Here is a 17,113-nt window from a genome sequence, read left to right as displayed (position 1 = left end):
CCCCTATGATTGCACTGAAAGCAAATCAGATCTGATGCTGCAACGACAGTAGCAGGGGCCGTACAATCCCTACTCAAATGCCCAATCCGACCGCACTTGTAGCAGCCGAAACTCCCTGCCTTGCACACCCCATCGTGCATCTTCCCACACCTACCACATCGACCGTGGCTCGGCTGTCCCCTGGACCTGTGATCTGAAACCTTGGGCTTTTTGCCCGAACCGCCTGAACCCGAAACCGCCTCCGGTTTCCTCTTCTTCTCCATCTCGAGATCAATCTCCCTCTCCCGAGCCCTAGCAATCATGTCATCTAGCATTTTACAGCTGGACTGGCTCACAAACTGGCGGATATCGCTCCGCAACATCTCATGATAACAGGCCTTCTTCATTTCCTCATCAGCTACGTACTGAGGAACGAGAAGAGCCCTCTCCCTGAACTTGGCGGTGATCTCCGCCACTGTCTCTGTAGTCTGGGTGAGGTCCTGAAACTCCCTAGCTAACTGCTGCACCTCAATAACCGGTGCAAACTCCGCCCTGAACCTGGTAGAGAAATCAGCCCAGTTCATGGCATTCAATGCTGCGTCATCTCCAATGGAATGTCCGACCTCCTCCCACCAATCCCGTGCCCTGTCCTTCAGAAGACAGGACGCCAATCTGACCTTGTCCCCCTCGGGACACCTGCTAGTGCGGAAAGTGTTGGCCACATCCGCCAACCATCTAGTACTCGCTATGGGGTCCCGCGCCCCATGATAGTCCGAAGCTCCACATGCCCTGAACTCCCTGAATGTAAGGGTGCGCGACCCCATCATGGCCGCCACCTCGGCACGGAAGGTGCGCAATCTCTCATCCATCAGCTCTAGAATTCCCTCCTTGATCGAACCGAAGATCACAGGAGTCTGCTCTAAAATGATGCGCGTAATCTCCGAAGAAAGAAACTCTCGGGTCTGCTCATCCATGCGCTCATCCCCCGAGCCTGAACCTGATCCCTCCCCGGCACCTCCACTGCCGGCTGCTGGTCTCGAACGCAAAACCACCATTCTGAAACACATCACAACTACATCAGAAAACTGAAATATCTCAAGGGATCATTGATACTACAACTAGCTCCCTGGTCTTGTCTCAGCCTTTCTTGATTCGAGTACGGATCCTCTGCTTTCAGTAGTACGGGCCCATACTACCTTCCACATCTATCCGTACTTTCTTCAAGAACTGCCTTGACTCCACCAAGTCACTTCTACTACTACTGATCTCTACTACCCTCATCCTAGGCTTGCCCTAGGGAAACCTCAGACTCAACTCAACTAGTCCTCAGCTGCTGAAGGTCTCCTTATAATGCTAATTAGCCACCACCTGAACACCATCACATGTGATGAGGATCAGATAATCCTTTAAGTAAAAGACTCGTCCCTATAACGGTTGGACTCAAACGAGAGTTGCGCAATAGAGCCAATTCCAGCACTCTGGGATTATTCAACCCTGATCACATGTGGTGTGACGTGTTCACCAAATGGCTAACTCCCATCACTCAGAACCCCACAAAGCACGAAGCAAGCAGCATTCGGATAAAGGAAACATACTCAGGCAAAACTATTCTCATAATGAGAAACTGTACTAGTATATAATGCTAAGCTCATACTATCAGGCATAACCTAAACAGGCTATCCTACTGCTGTCTACTCAATACTAGCATGCAATACTCATAAAGTTGTAACACATAAATCAGGCACATAAGGCATCCTCCTAGATCCTTAGTCCTATACTAGCATGCTGTTCTACTGGAACTGAAACTGAACAAATAACTTGTATGGGTAATTTGGGAGTACTTACTTGAGCTCGGCTGATCACATCCACCACACCCTTATCTCGTTTAAAAATTTCTTTCTTTCTAAGTGCTTTCAGAATTCTTTAGAAAACATTTTCTCTTCTTTTTTTTTAAATCCTTTTATTTCCCCTTAGTTTGAGTTCAGATACACCCGGAAGTGTATCCGAATCCCTCAAACCAAGGCTCTGATACCAACTTGAAACGACCCAAAAATACGACCCAAAAATTTCATTTTTCAATATAACCAAAAACCATAATCTGAGTGTCATATCATAAAACCATACGTGATGTATCCCAAACATAATAAAAACACTGTGCGGAAAACTGTATCATATCTATGTCATATCAAAATCAAAAACTGAATCAACTCCCAGGATAAAAGCTGAAGCTGTGGTGTGTGCGATGCCATCATCCCGAGCTCTTCCCTCTGCTTGCGGAAGTACCTAAAACCAAAACTGAAACTGTAAGCACGAAGCTTAGTGAGCTCCCCCAAACTACCACATACCATACAAGAACATATAAAGCACATACTGGGGCCTTGCCCCCTACATCGGACCGAAGTCCGAAGCTGACTGACTGGGACCTTGTCCCCTTCATCGGACCGATGTCCGAAGCTGACTGACTGGGACCTTGTCCCCTCCATCGGACCGAAGTCCGAAGCTGACTGACCGGGACCTTGTCCCCTCCATCGGACCGAAGTCCGAAGCTGACTGACCGGGACCTTGTCCCCTCCATCAGACCGAAGTCCGAAGCTAACTGACTGAACATAGCATAAACACATACATCTTGTCTGAGCCACGAAGGCGTCAAACATACTAACTACTGCATTGGACCGGAGTCCTGAAACTACTACTAACTGAACGGGCCGGCATTGTGGCCTTAGACCCTGATCCTACTGGAAGGAAACTCACCTCGTGAACTGGCTGCTGTGTGTATGGCTCTGGAAGCTAACTGCTGCTGCTCCGGTATCTCCCCGGCTACAAGTCCATAAACACACTCAATCAAATACTAAACACTGCACTGGGTAAAATGACTCTTTTACCCTTGGTCAAAGTCAACTCTCGGTCAAGGTCAACTCTCGGTCAAAGTCAACTCTCAGTTGACCTGACTCGCCGAGTTGGGCCGCCAACTCGCTGAGTCCCTATTCTCACTCCTCGACCCTACTCGCTGCTACTCGTCGAGTATGGCATCGACTCGACGAGTACCCTCTCGATCCAAGAACTCAGACAATCTTCATCCGACTCGCTGAGTCGTATGAACAACTCGACGAGTTGTTCTTGAGCTTAAGAAGATTGCCTTGGACTCGCCGAGTTGTATGAACAACTCGCCGAGTCCCTCCATTACTGAGTCTACCCTCAAACTCGCTGAGTCCACTCCACTACTCACTGGTCCCACTCGACACCGCTCAAAAGGAAGAAATCGGGGACTCGCGACTCGACTCGCCGAGTCGTTCTTCCGACTCGCCGAGTCACAGCCATGCAACTATTCTACACTCGATTCTGCTCGAATCCATTACATACAAATGATAGATCTGAGTCCAATAAGCTGATTTACCACGTAAAGTTTCCAACTTTACATGTACAAACACATGAAAAAGAGAATAAAGGCTAAAAAGGCACTTAAAAGGGTAGATCTAGGGTTTTGATGCAAAATAGCTCCATAAAGGCAATAGATCTGGGCTCTACAACTCCTAAATGAACAGATCTAAGGATATCTCGGCATAATAGGGCTTCCATATCAACATAAGGCTTGAGAAAAGCATCAACTAGATCTAGAGGGGGTTTTAAAGCATAAAAGGGAAGGAAATCCGAAGAATACCTTAAAGAGCTCTTGTTTTCCCTTGAATCTCTGCTCTACAATTCTTCTCCTTGCTCCTTTCTTCTTCTCCTTCTTCAAGCCTTCACAAATGCACACAAGATCACTTAAACACTCAAGAACGAATTAGGGTTTTCTCACAGCTCTCTAAGGGTGAAGGAGGCGAGAATGGAGGCTATAAGGTGGCTTAAATAGTGGGCAACCCGGGGATTTAGGGTTTCTCCCAGACAGACAGACTCGCCGAGTCCAGAATATGGACTCGCCGAGTCGCCAGCTAACACGTGCTCGAAATCCCGTCCCTACTCGGCGAGTCAGGCTATGAACTCGCCGAGTCCCTCTTGCAAACTTCAAAAATAAATGCTATGGAATCATCATACCGGAGACGGGTCGTTACAGTGGTGCCCAACTTAATTAATAATTAATTAACCTAAAAACTTAACTAATGGATTAATTGGAATGTGATTGTGTTGGAAACCCTAATTAGGGTAGAAAACCCTAATTTTGGATTTGTTGGTTTGGACTTATCTGGACCCGCATTTTGGGCCATTGGAATTGAATTATGAATCCCACCCGATCACACCGTATGATTTATCTACTAGAGTGATGGACTTAATGGATTAAATCCTTAATGGGTTAAGTAAGAAACACTTAACCCTAATCGGTATTTTATGTGAAAACCCTAATCTTGCTTGGTCCTTAAGTTGGGCCTTTTTATTGGGCTTTGGTGATTGGGCTATTGATGGGCCATCCAAGAACAATCATACGGATTAGAATATTTGAATGGGCTTTAGGGTAAGGCCCATGTGAGGGGTTTGGGCCCAAATTGGAAAACTGGGCCATAGATGGACCATAACTGGGCCTTGATGATTATGAGATGTTGAACCATTGGAATGCCAAATATTTGGACTGTAATAACCGGTTGGGCCTTAGGGTAAGACCATGTAGAGGTTTGGGCCCAATTTGGAAAATTGGGCCACATGTTGGGCTTTGGTTCATTGTTTGTCTTTTGGGCCTTTGGATTGGGCCTTGGGCTTGAATCAAACTAAGTTGGGGGTAAAGAAGTCGTTTACCCCAAACATGGACTTAAGGTTATGAATTAGACCCCAACTATTAATTGGGTGTTATTTTGATGTTGACAGTTCAGAAATCTATCATCCAACAGCTTGAGTTTTGTCCACAGGACTTCAGCAATGTGAGATGGGTTACCTTCCAGTAGAGGTGGGTCTAAGGCACCAATGTCGGCCCACCAGTAAGTGATTATGTTTGAGATGATTGTCTTTGTGATAATTGTCTGGTTTTCCATTATCTGATATGCTTTATGTGCTAGGATGCTATGATATATGTGTTAGTAGTAGTAGGGGTGGAATAGTCCCCAGATACCGGTTGAAAGATACCGAAGGGGTAGACAGTACCCATGAATGCATAGCAGTATGTTCATGATATGTTATTATGTGGTAGTGGTAGGGGTGAAATAGTCCCCGAAACCGGATAAGATAAACCTGAGGGTAGGTCGGGTACCCAGATATATGCCTGACATGGGTAGGTCGGACACCCCGGTATGTCTGACAGGGGTAGGTTGGGCACCCCGGTATGCCTAACAGGGGTAGGTTGAGCACCCTGGTATGCTCAACAGGGTAGGTCGGGCACCCAGATATTCCTGATAGGGTAGGGGCACCCCGGTATGCCTGACAGTATGTTATTGTATGGTGTGTGCTTTGATGGGGGAACTCACTAAGCTTCGTGTTTATGGTTTTCAGTTTTGGTTTCAGGTACTTCTTTTTCAAAAGGAAAGAAGCTGGCAGGATCGCAGCGCATCACACTACGTTTTCCGCACATGAGATCTTTGGGATTATACTCTAATATTGATTTATGATGGCATGTTTTTGATTATTGACATACTTCTTTGACATGGGATTACATTATGAATGTTTTTATACTACTGGTTTTTATAACCACTTATTTAAAAATGAAATTTTTGGTCTTGAATTTTGGGATGTTACATGTATACTAGTTTTCATAGACAACTTGTGGAATGATTATTGTTGTATTGTTGTTCCATATGTAACATATCCGTCAACATTGTTAGGATCATTTTGATAGGTATGTTTACATGCTTTATTATGAATACCTCTTCTATTGGATATGTTCTTAACAAAGTTTTTTCCTCTTATGCTACCAGACCCTTTTCCGCTTCTAGGCTGGTTCCCACAAGCAACAGATCGATTTGCGATAATCTATCGAACAATTTGTGTCTCCTCCACTAGATTATTATCCACACACACACACACACACACATATATATATATATATATATATATATATATGTAAGAGTTGAAACTTTATGAATATTATTTTTAAATGTTTCACGTCATCCTCGTCACTAATCAATATAACATATTTCACCCTCATCGACTATCTATATAACATACTTCACCCTCATCAACTATCTATATAACATACTTCAATGTAGGGTGTTAGAAAGACATGCTGATATTAGGTTTATCATCCAAATCTATCATTTGTTTGACTAATTTGTATAAATATGGGAAATTTATATCTACAAACATTTCAACACTGAAGTTTTAACAAATGGTCTAACATATATCAATTTCTCATTTTCTCACTGCCATGAACCACTGACACAAACAAAAATACTCATCTGGAATGTTTGAAGTTATGTTATCTTAACAAAAGCAGAAATGGTAAGTTGGAAAAATTTGCTATTGAAATTAGACAAAAAATGTATAAAAAGTTGGCTACAAAAATCAAACAATTAGATGTGGAAAGTGTTTCTTTCAAAACAATTTCTTATAAGATAACACACTCTACATTATACAGATTCTCACGGTACTGATTTTGATTTTCGCAATATGGTCTCTGTTTTTTGCAGTCAACATGACAAGACAATACATACTTTTTCAAAAAATACAATATTTGGTTTTTATAGATTTTCACAGATGACAACATCTTTCGCAGATGACATAGATTTTCATAGGATTGAAAACATTGTTTGTTTTGGCCGTTGAAAAAAAATTACAGACCATGAATATTTTCGCAGATGATGGCATGTGAATAGATAGATATTTTGGTATTTTTCTGATTTATGGCTATTTTATGGAAAAACCTTTGGATAAAATGGTAATTATAGTCATTTTTTAAATTAACAGTTTCTTTTATTAAATTAAAAAATTAAGAAAATGTTAGTAAGGATAAATTAGTTATGTTAGGAACCCAAAACAGTCTTTTCATATATGTTAAGAACCAAAGCCAAACAAAACAATAATGTAGATGTGATTGGAGTTAAAAAAAAAAAATAGGTTCCAAACACATAACTTATCCCAAACGGACGGTAGGACCATTCATATAGTTAGGGGTGTTCGTTTGGATGGATCAGTTTGATCCGATCCAATCAAGTGAATCCAAACTAATTTCGGTTTTCAAAACATGTATCCGAATAGTACAAACTAAATTCAAATCCAATCCGACCCGATCCAATTACAATTTGGTTGGATCGGTTTTTATAATTCGGTTTTCAAAAACCAAAACATTTTAAAATGACATATAATTATAATATTACCCAATTTTACACAAGAAATGAAAACAAATTATTTATTTGTGATTTGAAATTTATAAACCAACTACTAAGAAGATATATTGTAGTTAAGTATTTTATAGATAGAAAACTTTTGAGAGAAAATGCATATTAATGTTTTTTTATCGGGTGATGTTTTTTAACCTATTTGAACAAATAAATTACATAATTAATAAATAATTGTAGATATATATTATAAATAATAAATGTTTATTCGGTTCTTATTTTATAAACCAAAACCAATCCGAAATCCAAAATAATAATTCGGACCCGTTTAAAGCCAATCCAAAAATCCGAATATTCGAACCAAATAGTCCAATCCAAATTGTTCAATTGAAAAATTCGGTTTTATCCAAATAATTAACGCCTACATTTGACTCTAAAATACATAAAGTAAACTTAACCATTGTTACTCTATCATAGACAAGTTTCACAATTATTTAATCATTATTCATGTGGACAGAATGAGAGTAGTCATAGGAATTGCCACGACATGTATACTTGTTAAGCAACGTGATATAGATGAACGATACGTCCTTGACCAACACCCAAATTGCACTGCCGTAAACGGGAGACCATTGACTGGTGAAACAAGCTCGCTTTGCTCCAGACGGCGAAGAGATCCCTTTCACCAAGCCTATCTGCTAATCCAAATCATAAGGATTGAATAACTAATAATCTCAACTTTTCCAACTATCAGAACCGACTTCCATACTTCATCTATGATCTTGATCCAACCACCCATTCTTCTTCTACTGCTGCTTCTGCTCGCTGGAGTAGAAGCAGCATCCACAGTTTCCACAGACAACAATGGCTTCTCCTTCCTTTTCAAAGATTCGCAGCTCGATGGTGTACGAGAGATCCAACCAGATGGTCGAGTGGTTCACAGCAACAACACCGAGATGTTCGGCGTCGGTCACACCTTCTACTCTCTCCCTTTCCGGTTCAAAAACTCCCACACCAGCAACGCTTTGTCGTTCTCCACTTCTTTCGTCTTTGGAATCATACCAGAAAACCCTCTGTTCACGTTCCACGGAATGACCTTTGCGATTGCTCCATCAAAAGCAGTGACGGATGCATCCTCTTCGCAGCATCTTGGACTCTTTAACCGTACCAACGACGGAAACGCCTCAAATCACATCGTCGCCGTTGAATTCGACACGTTTAGAAACCTCGAACTTGACGATATGGATGGCAACCATGTGGGTCTTGATATAAACAGTATAGAATCTGTGTTCGCTGCAACAGCAGGCTATTACAAGAATGGAGGCTTTCAAACCCTAACTCTTGCGACCTCCTGAGAAATCCGAGCATGGGTTGATTACGATGGTGTTGAAAAGACCTTGAATGTCACACTAGCTTCTCTTCCCTTAAAAAACCACAAAAACCTCTTGTAACTTGGAAGAAAGATCTGTCACCTTTTTTACTCGAAGAAATGTACGTTGGGTTTACTTCAGCCACTGGGGTTCTTCTTCAGACGTTTTACATTGTTGGTTGGAGTTTTCAAATGAATGGAAAAGCTCAAGAAATCGATAGATCAAAGATCCCACCTTTACCTCTCAAGAAAAAATCAACCAAAAAGAAAAAAATGGCTTTAGAAATTGGGTTATCTTTAGGTGGGTTACTGGTTCTTTCATCGATTTCAATATTGGCGATTGTTTTGTTCCAAAGAAGAAAACGTAAATTCGAACTCGAAGAAGCTCTTGAAAGTTGGGAGGTTCAATACGGACCTAGCAGGTTTTCCTACAAAGATCTTTTCATCGCCACAAAAGGGTTTAAAGAAAGTGAGCTGCTTGGAAAAGGTGGTTTTGGTCAGGTTTATAAAGGGACCTTGCTGGACTTAGGAGCTCAGGTCGCAGTGAAGAAGATATGGCATACATCAAGTCAAGGAATGAAGGAATTCGTGGCGGAGATCGCCACGATAGGTCGGTTACGACACCCAAATTTGGTCAGACTTCTTGGGTATTGTCGAAGAAAAGGCGAATTGTTTCTTGTATATGATTACATGTCGAATACTAGTTTGGATAAGTTCATATTCAATTCGAATCCCAAATCCACTTTAACATGGAAACAAAGGGTCAAAATCATTATCGATGTAGCCAAAGCATTAGCATATCTGCATGAATGGTGTGAAGTTATAATCCATCGGGACATAAAAGCAAGCAACGTGTTACTTGATGCCGAATTGAATGGTAAGTTAGGCGATTTTGGGCTTGCAAGATTTGGCAACAACAATGGAACCGATGCAAAAACGACCCATTTGGCTGGGACTTTGGGATACATAGCACCTGAATTGGCTCGCAAAGGAAAAGCCACCACCGCGACCGATACTTTTGCTTTTGGAACATTTTGTTTAGAGGTGGTTTGTGGTCGGCGACCTGTGGAATTGCAAGGGCGCGAAGAGGCAGTGATTTTGGTCGATTACGTGTGGGATTGTTGGTATAAGGAGCAACTTTCTGAGGTGGTTGATCCGAAACTAAGGGACGACTATGAAACTGAGGAAATGGAGTTGGTTTTGAAGGTGGGGTTGCTTTGTTCACATGTTGTGTCCGTGCTGAGACCGAGCATGTCGCAAGTTTTGAAGTTCCTTTTAGGAAAGGAGCCATTGCCACCAGATTTCAATGGTGTATTGAAGATAAGAGATGACAATTGGAGTCAACTTGGCCATGCCTCTTCAAGTTCTTACTTTTCGCAAATTCACTACTCGGGGACATTGGAACCGATCATCCACTCATTAATGTTTTCAGGGCGGTGATGGGAACAAGTATGTCAAATGTGATTTTTTTATTTATGGAAGAGAAATCTTCAACACCCCGAAAATTAGTATGAAGTGCACCCGAAAATTTTCTTGTTTAAAATACTTTTGATTCTTACACATGATGCACATTATATGCTAACAAAGATGGAAGCAAATAACAACATAGTTTACAAACCAAAATTTAACCCAACTGGGTGTTACATTACAATGCGCCAAAACTACTCAAGTATCTATCTGCTAAGTCTTTATATGTCTATCTTGATATCAAGTAAACTCCTTATACTTGCTATCAATACCCGCACCTACAATCAAAGGATATAACAACAATAGTAAACTATAAAAAGCTTAGTGAGTAACGAACATTATTCTCAATATGAAGTGACCTTCAACGATTTGTGGACACACCAATAGGATAACAACATCATCATTTTAAAACAACCTATACTGTAAACATGATATAAACACTATATAAACGTGGGGTTGTTCATTATTTGGATTAAACTGAATTGTCCAATTAGATAATTTGGTATGGACTATTTGGTTCGAATATTCGGATTTTTGGATTGGTTTTTAACAAAACCGAATTATTATTTTGAATTTCGAATTGGTTTTGGTTTATAAAATAAAAACTGAATAGTCCAAAAAAAAAACCAAATAACAATTTATTATTTATTTATTTTTAATATATATCTATAATTATTTATTATTTTATTATTTTTTTCTAATAGATTCAAAAAGTTTAACCTAATAAAAAAACATTAATATGTATTCTCTTTCAAAAGTTTTTATCTATATAATATTATTCCTTAATATATTTTTTTAGTAGTTTATAAACTTTAAACCACAACAAAGTTATTTGTTATTTTTTTTTCTTTTCTAAAATTGGGTAATTTTCTAATTATATGTGCTTTTAAAAAAAATCGAATTTTAGAAACCGATCCAACCGAATTGTAATTTTATTGGATCAGATTGGATTTGTATTTAGTTTGGACTATTTGGATCTTTGTTTTGAAAACTGAAATCAATTTGGGTTCACTTGATTGGATCGGATCAAACCGATTCATCCAAACGAACACCCCTATATAAACGAGTCTCAATGGATCCATACACAAGCATCCACAAAGGGCATCAACATGAGTACTACCGTACCGGGGCAATACTCCCAAACAATTTTTTCACTACAATAAAATGAAGCTAAGGCACCTTGACAAAATGTTTCATCAAGCCTTGAGACGGTTGCATGATTCCTAAAGCACTCTTTTACCAAAAGTTGCCTAACCTTGCCTAGGCCTAAAGCATTCCTGTTTTTTTCGAATATGCAACCTATTTCTGGAAGAGATGTTGTGACAACCCGAAAATTTCTATCCGGTAAAGCCAATCAATCCAATCAAATGACAGACTTGTTTCTGCTATCTTTTAGCATTGTTAAGGGTATGTTTGAGTGTTCTAAGCCTAATACACTTAAAGATTGTATGTGTCAGCTTAAGTTCATTGGGTTGCAAAAGAGTCAGAAACTCCATCACAAGGAGTTTACGGCCGCAAACTAGAATTTACAACCGTAAACTCTTGGTGGCCGTGAACTCCCATGATAAGTAAAGATTTCCTTCATTTATTCTTCATTTTTCACCTCTTTCAACCAAGAACACTCAAACTCTCTCAAGTATCATAAAGGGAATCCATCATTTCTCTTCAAAAACGTAAGTAATTCCTCCATTTTTCTAGTTAATCTTCTTGATCATATGAATCATATGAATCACATCCTTGAATTCATCACTTTTCCTTCAAGATCTTCAAATCTTCATTTTTTCACCAAGAACACCCACTTGTTCTTGGGCCGTAAACAACCTAAAGTCATCCAAAGTGTGAGTATCTCTTCTATCATCTTGTTATTCATTAGAAGCTCTTGTATCCTCATGAGACAAACACCCTATAAGCATGTATCAAGATCCAAAATGCATCATCTTTAAGTGTTTACGGCCATAAACACTTCTTGTGGCCGTAAACTTCCCTTGGCCGTGAACACATTATGTGTTCTGGCCGTAAAACTTACTGTGGCCATGAAGTCCCTTTTATCAATCACATGTGATTGTAACACTTCCTTACAAGTGTTTCCTAGTCCCTAAGGTTGTTTCCTTGCATGTTAGTCGTTTTAAACACTAATTACATGCCTATATATGCCATTATATGTCATTCAGGACTCGTTTGTGTCTCGGGAATTCATTCGTGGAACTTTTCATCCTTATGCGAATCTTCAATTGAATCACCCACATAAGGTGAGGTCATACCCCTATAATCAATCTTTTAAATGTTTTAAACTCTTTTAAAGGGGGGGGGGGATACAAGTTAAACACAATGTTCGTGTATTCTCTTAAATCTTAAATAAAGTAAAAACAAAATATGAATTTGAATTTTCACCCAATATACTTGGTCTTTGCGAGAACCGTGTGAATCACTACACTACTTGACTTGATTCACACGGTTGTCGCCGGTTGACACAAGGTGTTTTATATACACCGTATTCCGTTTGTATTCGTAAGAACTTTTCTGGAATTTAACTAGAGGTTAACGTAAATGAACCATAACTATGTAGCCCTATTCCTAATAGATTTACCCCAAAATAGCATATCCAAATTATAAGAAAGCCTAGAGTCGCCACAATTGCGGAATTTGCCCCCTGAAAATTTTTATTTGTTCGAATATGCAAATAAATTGCGAATACGATCCAAGTAATAAAGGCCCAAGTTTCCTTTGGATCCCAACTCCAATATGATCCCCATGCTTCATTAGCCCATACTGCTCCTGAAAGAATACCTATGGTTAAAAATATAAATCCTAGGCTAATCACGCGATAACTCCAATAATCTAATTGTTGAATCAATTGGGCCTTGTAATAATTCTTAGCAGACAAAAAGTAATTTTTTTTAAAAATATTGTTTCTTTCATTCTTGTATTGGATTTCACCAAATGAAAAAGACTCATTTAATTTTAAGAAATTATTACTTTTATAACTATAAAAAATCTTTCTAAATGTAATGACTAGAAGTGCTACTGATAATAAGGATCCACAAAGAAGAGCCGCATAGCTCAATATCATCATACTTACATGCATTATTAACCACTCCGATTGTAGAGCAGGTACTAATATTGTGGGTTTACGTATTTCAGTTAAAAGACCCGAAGTAGCAAAGCCCTGGGTAAAAATAGTACTTGAGGCAGTTATTTCGGTTAAATAATTTTTTCTTATTTTGAAATAAGGGACTATATGAATAAGGGAGAAACTCCATGAAAGAAAAATTAATGATTCATATAAATCACTTAGTGGGAAATGGCCCGAATAAATCCAACGAGTGATTAATAATCCTGTTAGACATAAAAAAGTAACTATCATCCCCTTTTCTGACGAATCATATGGTTTTATGATTTCATTGCCCAATAAGGTTATCAAATGAATTATAATTACAATTGAAACAATTGAAAAGGAAATATGAGTGAATATATGCTCTAAAGTTGAAAATATCATAAAAATGAAAAAAAAAGGGAGGGAATCCCCTAAATTAATATTAATTAAGAATTAGAAATCGGGAATTTAATTTATTTTTATTATAGGATCTATTGGATATCTTTTAGAATATGTCATGCCGCTACTCGGACTCGAACCGAGATGCTCTAGCACTGCTTCCTAAGAGCAGCGTGTCTACCGATTTCACCATAGCGGCTTACTCGAACTAATAATAGCCTATTTATATTCAATCGTCGATATTGAACAAGTCAATTCAATCAAATAAGTTTTTTAGTCAACACTCAAATTGATAAAAAAAATGAGTTCAAAAGTCAATTTGAAGGTTCATTAGTTTCATTTATTAGGGTGTCCGTTTATTTATCTTATCTGTTTATTTATCTTATCTTAGGGCTTTGACATAGTTTATCCTATTCTAAAATCCAACTTTTGTAAGTAGATTATTCTCTCGATAGAATAAAAAAACTGTTTTCATTTTTTACTTTTATTGATACTTCATTATTTCTCGTTTATCTGATTTCATAAATTTCAAACAAAAAATAAATTTTCTCAATGAATCCAAAATAGGTTATTTTGGATTACTTCAAATTGACACATTATTTGTACATTGACAGATTAGTTATACATAATATCTCAACAATGGAGTTCTTTTATTAATTGGGCTCAAAATTGGAGATATATGGTAAATCCATTTCATATAGTAATTACTAAAAATTATAAAAAATTATAAATTAAGAAGTCATAAAGTTATCCAAAATTTTTTACCATGTAATCTATTAGTTTCAACAATCCATTAATTTGAACTAAAAATATTATATCTGCCCTTCCCGAGAAAGAGAAAAATTGTTCATTATTGTAAAGGTCGATGGGGAAAATAAGACTCCCCACCATAAAAATATTAGTGAAAATATACTACAAAGAAATAAAAAATCTTGTACTGGTCTATTTCTTATTGATTAGAATAGGGACTGCCCATTGTTAATTTCATATTCAAAAAGTATTGAGCCAAATTTGTGAGTCAAATCCATTCCGATTATTCCAATATTTTAGGACTTATTTGTTTGTCGCACAAAAAAACTTTTGGAATTCCCAGTAGAAAGAGATTTCCCTAATGACAAAGCTTTTAACGCCGCCCAATATCCTTTCCTTTTCCAAATATTTTTACGAATACGCTTTTTTGATATAGAAGTACGTTTTTTTGGAACTGCCATTTGAAAATCATTGTTATAGTTGGATGTGAAAGACATCTATTATTCAAAACAAATTATTATTTCTTATTCATTATCTATTTTTTCTATAAATAATATTCTCTTCATAAAAAAGAAATATAGATATGTAAAAGATCCGTTAAATTGGATCAAAAATTACTCGAAATAATAAAATTTTGATTCCATACAAGATTTGTCAAACCAAAAATTTTTGGTTTGGAACTCTTAGTTCTCCTCTCAAATTTATATCTTTAGAATCTGCTAGGTCATAGAAATGAAACTTAATGATTTAATAAAAATAAAGAAAAAACCTAAAAGACCTTGATTTTCGTCATTCTAGACTTTATTTACAACTAATAAAATACCTCAATTGTAAACTTTTGCCTACTAAAAAACTTGAGTCTTTTTTTAGTCAAACTCGAGAAAAGAATACACCTAAATTCAATTTTGAAATTCGAATCAGATTACTAATAAATTTGTTAAAGGATACGTGGTTTGATAAAAAAATATCTCAGGCGTTTTTTACCCTTTCTCGATAAAAAAAGTTCATTTTAGATCTATAATATTCTAACGTTTACTAAGAAATCGTTTTGATTGAAATGGAAAACAATCAATCCCATAATGAATTAGTTAATGCGTTGAAAGAAACTAACTAAACTCAAGAGTTTTTATTTCATTAGACCGATGACCTTAGTTAATCCTATAATTCATATCAGCATCAAGTACTCTTTTTAGCGTAATTTTTTATCCTTGCTCTATGAATCTAAATTATTATTACGAGAATTTCTCGTAATAATAATTTAGATTTGCATTTTCATGTTATAAGTATTCATTTTTATATCTAACTTGGTCATCTCATTTGACCAATTGTAACTTCTTGTTTTGAATATTTGATTTGAACGATTCTGAAAAGACTCAGAATAAATACTAATCTAAAATTATTTAAAATTATTAAATAAGTTAGTGCATATCTTGATTTTTTATTGACTTTTTTCGAACGAGGTAAGATCCGGTGAATCGGAAACAATTAATTAAGAATAAAAAACTTTTTTTATGGAACAGACATATCAATATGCGTGGATAATACCTTTCCTTCCACTTCCAGTTCCTATGTTAATAGGGTTGGGACTTCTTCTTTTTCCGACGGCAACAAAAAGTCTTCGTCGTATGTGGTCTTTTCAGAGTGTTTTATTGTTAAGTATAGTCATGATTTTTTCCATGAATCTGTCTATTCAGCAAATAAATAGCAGTTATGTCTATCAATATGTATGGTCTTGGATTATCAATAATGATTTTTCTTTAGAATTCGGATACTTGATCGACCCGCTTACTTCTATTATGTTAATATTAATCACTACTGTTGGAATTATGGTTCTTATTTATAGTGATAATTATATGTCTCATGACCACGGATATTTGAGATTTTTTGCTTATATGAGTTTTTTCAGTACTTCCATGTTGGGATTAGTTACTAGTTCAAATTTGATACAAATTTATATTTTTTGGGAATTAGTTGGAATATGTTCGTATCTATTAATAGGATTTTGGTTCACACGACCTGTTGCAGCAAAGGCTTGTCAAAAGGCGTTTGTAACTAATCGTGTTGGCGATTTTGGTTTATTATTAGGCATTTTAGGGTTTTATTGGATAACGGGGAGTTTCGAATTTCGTGATTTATTCCAAATCTTCAATAACTTGATTTCTAATAATGAGGTCAATTTTTTATTTGTTACTTTGTGTGCTATTCTATTATTAGCCGGTGCGATTGTGAAATCTGCACAATTTCCCCTTCATGTATGGTTACCTGATGCAATGGAAGGGCCAACTCCTATTTCGGCCCTTATACATGCTGCTACAATGGTAGCAGCGGGAATTTTTCTTGTAGCTCGACTTATGCCTCTTTTCATAGTTATACCCCACATAATGAATTTTATCTCTTTGATAGGGATAATAACAGTTTTTTTAGGAGCTACTTTAGCTCTTGCTCAAAAAGACATTAAGAGGGGTTTAGCTTATTCCACAATGTCTCAACTGGGTTATATGATGTTAGCTCTAGGTATGGGGTCTTATCGCAGTGCTTTATTTCATTTGATTACTCATGCTTATTCCAAAGCATTATTGTTTTTAGGATCGGGATCTGTTATTCATTCAATGGAAACTCTTGTTGGATATTGTCCAAAAAAAAGTCAGAATATGGTGCTTATGGGAGGTTTAACAAAACATCTACCAATTACTAAAAATTCTTTTTTATTAGGTACACTTTCTCTTTGCGGTATTCCACCCCTTGCTTGTTTTTGGTCCAAAGATGAAATTCTTAATGATAGTTGGTTGTATTCACCTATTTTTGGAATAATAGCTTGGTCTACGGCGGGATTAACCGCATTTTATATGTGTCGGATCTATT

At 37.3% G+C, this 17,113-nt stretch overlaps 1 pseudogene; it reads left to right on the top strand.

The window, feature by feature from the left end:
• The first annotated feature begins 7,800 nt into the window (after positions 1–7,800).
• LOC111891497 (L-type lectin-domain containing receptor kinase V.9-like) lies at positions 7,801–10,093 on the top strand (annotated as a pseudogene).
• The last annotated feature ends 7,020 nt before the right edge of the window (positions 10,094–17,113 follow it).

This window comes from Lactuca sativa, chromosome 4, assembly GCF_002870075.4.
Source record: "Lactuca sativa cultivar Salinas chromosome 4, Lsat_Salinas_v11, whole genome shotgun sequence".
In the NCBI taxonomy this organism is placed as follows: domain Eukaryota; kingdom Viridiplantae; phylum Streptophyta; class Magnoliopsida; order Asterales; family Asteraceae; genus Lactuca; species Lactuca sativa.
This window is presented reverse-complemented; position numbering and strand designations above follow the sequence as displayed.